Source organism: Rhipicephalus microplus, unplaced genomic scaffold (assembly GCF_043290135.1).
Source record: "Rhipicephalus microplus isolate Deutch F79 unplaced genomic scaffold, USDA_Rmic scaffold_35, whole genome shotgun sequence".
NCBI classification, from domain to species: Eukaryota; Metazoa; Arthropoda; class Arachnida; order Ixodida; family Ixodidae; genus Rhipicephalus; species Rhipicephalus microplus.
This window is the reverse complement of record NW_027464608.1, coordinates 2,075,012-2,080,863: the sequence shown is the minus strand read 5'-3', so window position 1 is coordinate 2,080,863 and position 5,852 is coordinate 2,075,012.

The following is a 5,852-nucleotide window of genomic DNA, read 5'->3' as shown; positions in this document are numbered from 1 at the left end:
CTCCACAACTAGAAACTCCACAACTAGATACTCCGCAACTAAAAACTCCAAAACTAGAGACTCCGCATTTGAAACTCCGCAACTAGAAACTCCAAAACTAGAGACTTCACAACTAGAAACTCCAAAACTAGAAACTCCGCAACTAGAAACTCCACAACTAGAAACTCCGACTAGAATCTCCACAACTAGAGACTCCACCATTAGAGACTCGACAACTAGAGACTCCACAACTAGAAACTCCAGAACTAGAAACTTCACAACTAGAAACTCCACAACTAGAGACTCAACAACTAGAACCTCCACAACTGGAAACTCCACAACTAGAAACTCCACAACTAGAAACTGCAGAACTTGAAACTCCACAACTAGAAACTCCGAAACTAGAAACTCCACAACTAGAAACTCCAACACTAGAAACTCCACAACTAGAAAATCTACAAATAGGAACTCCATAACTAGAGACTCCGTGACTAGAGACTCCTCAACTCTAAACTCCACAACTAGAGACTGTACCCAGAAACTCCACAACTAGAAACTCCACAACCAGAAACTCCACAACTAGAAACTCCGCAACTAGAAACTCCGCAACTAGACACTGCACGACTAGAAACTTCGCAACTAGAGACTCCACAACTAGACACTCCACGACAAGAGACTCCACAACTAGAAACTCCACAACTAGAAACTCCACAACTAGAAACCCAACAACAAGAAACTCAACTACAAACTTCACAACTAGAGACTGCGCAACTACAAACTCCACAATTGAAACTCCAAAACTAGAAACTTCGCAACTACAAACTCCACAACTGGAAACTTCACAACTACAAGCTCCACAACTAGTGACTCCGCAATTAGAGACTCCCCAAATAGAAGCTCCACAACTGGAAACTCCAAAACTTGAGACTCCGCAACTAGAAACTCCACAGATAGAAACTCCACAATAAAAACTCCACAACTAGAGATACTTGAACTAGAAACTCCGCAACTAGAGACTCTGCAACTAGAGACTCCGCAACTAGAGACTCCATAACTAGAAACTCTGGAACTAGAGACTCCGCAACCAGAGGCTCCGCAACTAGAAACTCCACGACTAGAAACTCCACAACTAGATACTCTACAACTAGAAACTCCACAACTAGAAACTCCAGAACTTGAAACTCCACAACTAAAAACTTCACAACTAGAAACTCCGCATCTAGAGACTCCGATTACAAACTGCACAACCAGAAACTCCACAACTAGAGACTTCTCAACTAGTGACTCACCAACTAGAAACTCCAGAACTAGAAACTCCACAACTAGAGAATGCGCAACTAGAAACTCCATGACTAGAAACTCCACAACTAGAACCTCCATTACTAGAGTCTCCACGACCAGAAACTCCACAACTAGATACTCCACAACTAGAGACTCTATAACTGGAAACTCCACAACTAGAAACTCCACAACTAGAAACTCCACAACTAGATACTCCGCAACTAGAAACTCCAAAACTAGAGACTCCGCTTTAGAAACTTCGCAACTAGAAACTCCACAACGAGAAACTGAACAACTAGAAACTCCACAACTAGAGACTCCACAACTAGAGACTTCACAACTAGAAACTCCAAAACTAGAAACTCCGCAACTAGAAACTCCACAACTAGAAACTCCGACTAGAATCTCCACAACTAGAGACTCCACCATTAGAGACTCGACAACTAGAGACTCCACAACTAGAAACTCCAGAACTAGAAACTCCACAACTAGAAACTCCAAAACTAGAAACTCCGCAACTAGAAACTCCACAACTAGAACCTCCACAACTGGAAACTCCGCAACTAGAAAAACTCCACAACTAGAAACTCCAGAACTAGAAACTCCACAAATAGGAATTCCACAACTAGAAACTCCGCAACTAGAAACTCCACAACTAGAGACTCAAAAACCAGAAACTCCGCAACTAGAAACTCCACAACTGGAAACTCCACAACTAGAAACTCCACAACTAGAGACTCTGCAATTGAACCTCCGCAACTAGAAACTCCACAACTAGAAACTCAACAACTAGAAACTCCACAACTAGAGAATCCACAACTACAAACTCCACAACTAGTAATTTCAAGACTAGAAACTCTGCAACTAGAAACTCCGACTAGAAACTCCACAACTAGAGACTCCACAACTAGAGACTCGACAACTAGACACTCCGCAACTGGAAACTCCAGAACTGGAAACTCCACAAATAGAAACTGCGCAACTAGAAACTCCACGACTAGAAACTCCACAAGTAGAACCTCCACAACTAGAAACTCCGCAACTAGAAACTCCACAACTAGAAACTCCCCAACTTAAAACTCCACAACTAGAAATTCCACAACTAGAAACTCCACAACCAGAAACTCCGCAACTAGAAACTCCGATTACAAACTGCACAACCAGGGACTCCACAACTACAGACTCCACAACCAGAAACTCCGAAACCAGAAAATCCACAACTGGAAACTCCACAACTAGAGACTCCGCAATTGAACCTCCGCAACTAGAAACTCCACAACTAGAAACTCAACAACTAGAAACTCCACAACTAGAGACTCCACAACTAGAAACTCCACAACTACAAATTTCACAACTAGATACTCCGCAACTGGAAACTCCAGAACTAGAAACTCCACAACTAGAAACTGCTCAACTAGAAACTCCACGACTAGAAACTCTACAACTAGAACCTCCACGACTAGAAATTCCACAACTAGAAACTCCACAATCAGAAACTCCGCAACTAGAAACTCCACAACTGGAAACTCCACAACTAGAAACTCCACAACTAGAGACTCGGCATTTGAAACTTCGCAACTAGAAACTCCACAACGAGAAACTCAACAACTAGAAACTCCACAACTAGAGACTCCACAACTAGAGACTTCACAACTAGAAACTCCAAAACTAGAAACTCCGCAACTAGAAACTCCACAACTAGAAACTCCGACTAGAATCTCCACAACTAGAGACTCCACCATTAGAGACTCGACAACTAGAGACTCCACAACTAGAAACTCCAGAACTAGAAACTTCACAACTAGAAACTCCACAACTAGAAACTCCACAACTAGAAACTCCACAACTAGAAACCCAACAACAAGAAACTCAACTACAAACTTCACAACTAGAGACTGCGCAACTACAAACTCCACAATTGAAACTCCAAAACTAGAAACTTCGCAACTACGAACTCCACAACTGGAAACTTCACAACTACAAGCTCCACAACTAGTGACTCCGCAATTAGAGACTCCCCAAATAGAAGCTCCACAACTGGAAACTCCAGAACTTGAGACTCCGCAACTAGAAACTCCACAGATAGAAACTCCACAATAAAAACTCCACAACTAGAGATACTTGAACTAGAAACTCCGCAACTAGAGACTCTGCAACTAGAGACTCCGCAACTAGAGACTCCATAACTAGAAACTCCGGAACTAGAGACTCCGCAACCAGAGACTCCGCGACTAGAAACTCCACGACTATAAACTCCACAACTAGATACTCTACAACTAGAAACTCCACAACTAGAAACTCCAGAACTAGAAACTCCGCATCTAGAGACTCCGATTACAAACTGCACAACCAGAAACTCCACAACTAGAGACTTCTCAACTAGTGACTCACCAACTGGAAACTCCAGAACTAGAAACTCCACAACTAGACAATGCGCAACTAGAAAATCCATGACTAGAAACTCCACAACTAGAACCTCCATTACTAGAGTCTCCACGATCAGAAACTCCACAACTAGATACTCCACAACTAGAGACCCTACAACTGGAAACTCCACAACTAGAAACTCAACAACTAGAAACTCCAAGACTAGATACTCCGCAACTAGAAACTCCAAAACTAGAGACTCCGCATTAGAAACTTCGCAACTAGAAACTCCACAACGAGAAACTCAACAACTAGAAACTCCACAACTAGAGACTCCACAACTAGAGACTTCACAACTAGAAACTCCAAAACTAAAAACTCCGCAACTAGAAACTCCACAACTAGAAACTCCGACTAGAATCTCCACAACTAGAGACTCCACCATTAGAGACTCGACAACTAGAGACTCCACAACTAGAAACTCCAGAACTAGAAACTTCACAACTAGAAACTCCACAACTAGAAACTCGACAACTAGAGACTCAACAACTAGAACCTCCACAACTGGAAACTCCGCAACTAGAAACTCCACAACTAGAAACTCCAGAACTAGAAACTCCACAAATAGGAACTCCACAACTAGAAACTCCGCAACTAGAAACTCCACAATTAGAGACTCAAAAACCAGAAACTCCGCAACTAGAAACTCCACAACTGGAAACTCCACAACTAGAAACTCTACAACTAGAGACTCTGCAATTGAACCTCCGCAAATAGAAACTCCACAACTAGAAACTCAACAACTAGAAACTCCACAACTAGAGACTCCACAACTACAAACACCACAACTAGTAATTTCAAGACTAGAAACTCTGCAACAAGAAACTCCGACTGGCAACTACACAACTAGAGGCTCCACAACTAAAGACTCGACAACTAGATACTCAGCAACTGGAAACTCCAGAACTAGAAACTCCACAACTAAAAACTGCTCAACTAGAAACTCCACGACTAGAAACTCTACAACTAGAACCTCCACGACAAGAAATTCCACAACTAGAAACTCCACAATCAGAAACTCCGCAACTAGAAACTCCACAACTGCAAACTCCACAACTAGAAACTCCACAACTAGAGACGACGCAAATGAAACTCTGACACAAGAAACTCCGCAACTAGAAACTCCAAAACTAGAAACTCCGCAACTAGAAACTCCGCAACTAGACACTGCACGACTAGAAACTTCGCAACTAGAGACTCCACAACTAGACACTCCACGACAAGACTCACCACAACCAGAAACTCCACAACTAGAAACTCCACAACTAGAAACCCAACAACAAGAAACTCAACTTCAAACTTCACAACTAGAGACTGCGCAACTAGAAACTCCACAATTGAAACTCCAAAACTAGAAACTTCGCAACTACAAACTCCACAACTGGAAACTTCACAACTACAAGCTCCACAACTAGTGACTCCGCAATTAGAGACTCCCCAAATAGAAGCTCCACAACTGGAAACTCCAAAACTTGAGACTCCGCAACTAGAAACTCCACAGATAGAAACTCCACAATAAAAACTCCACAACTAGAGATACTTGAACTAGAAACTCCGCAACTAGAGACTCTGCAACTAGAGACTCCGCAACTAGAGACTCCATAACTAGAAACTCCGGAACTAGAGACTCCGCAACCAGAGACTCCGCGACTAGAAAGTCCACGACTAGAAACTCCACAACTAGATACTCTACAACTAGAAACTCCACAACTAGAAACTCCAGAACTTGAAACTCCACAACTAGAAACTTCACAACTAGAAACTCCGCATCTAGAGACTCCGATTACAAACTGCACAACCAGAAACTCCACAACTAGAGACTTCTCAACTAGAGACTCACCAACTGGAAACTCCAGAACTAGAAACTCCACAACTAGACAATGCGCAACTAGAAACTCCATGACTAGAAACTCCACAACTAGAACCTCCATTACTAGAGTCTCCACGACCAGAAACTCCACAACTAGATACTCCACAACTAGAGACTCTACAACTGGAAGCTCCACAACTAGAAACTCCACAACTAGAAACTCCACAACTAGATACTCCGCAACTAGAAACTCCAAAACTAGAGACTCCGCATTAGAAACTTCGCAACTAGAAACTCCACAACGAGAAACACAACAACTAGAAACTCCACAACTAGAGACTCCACAACTAGAGAC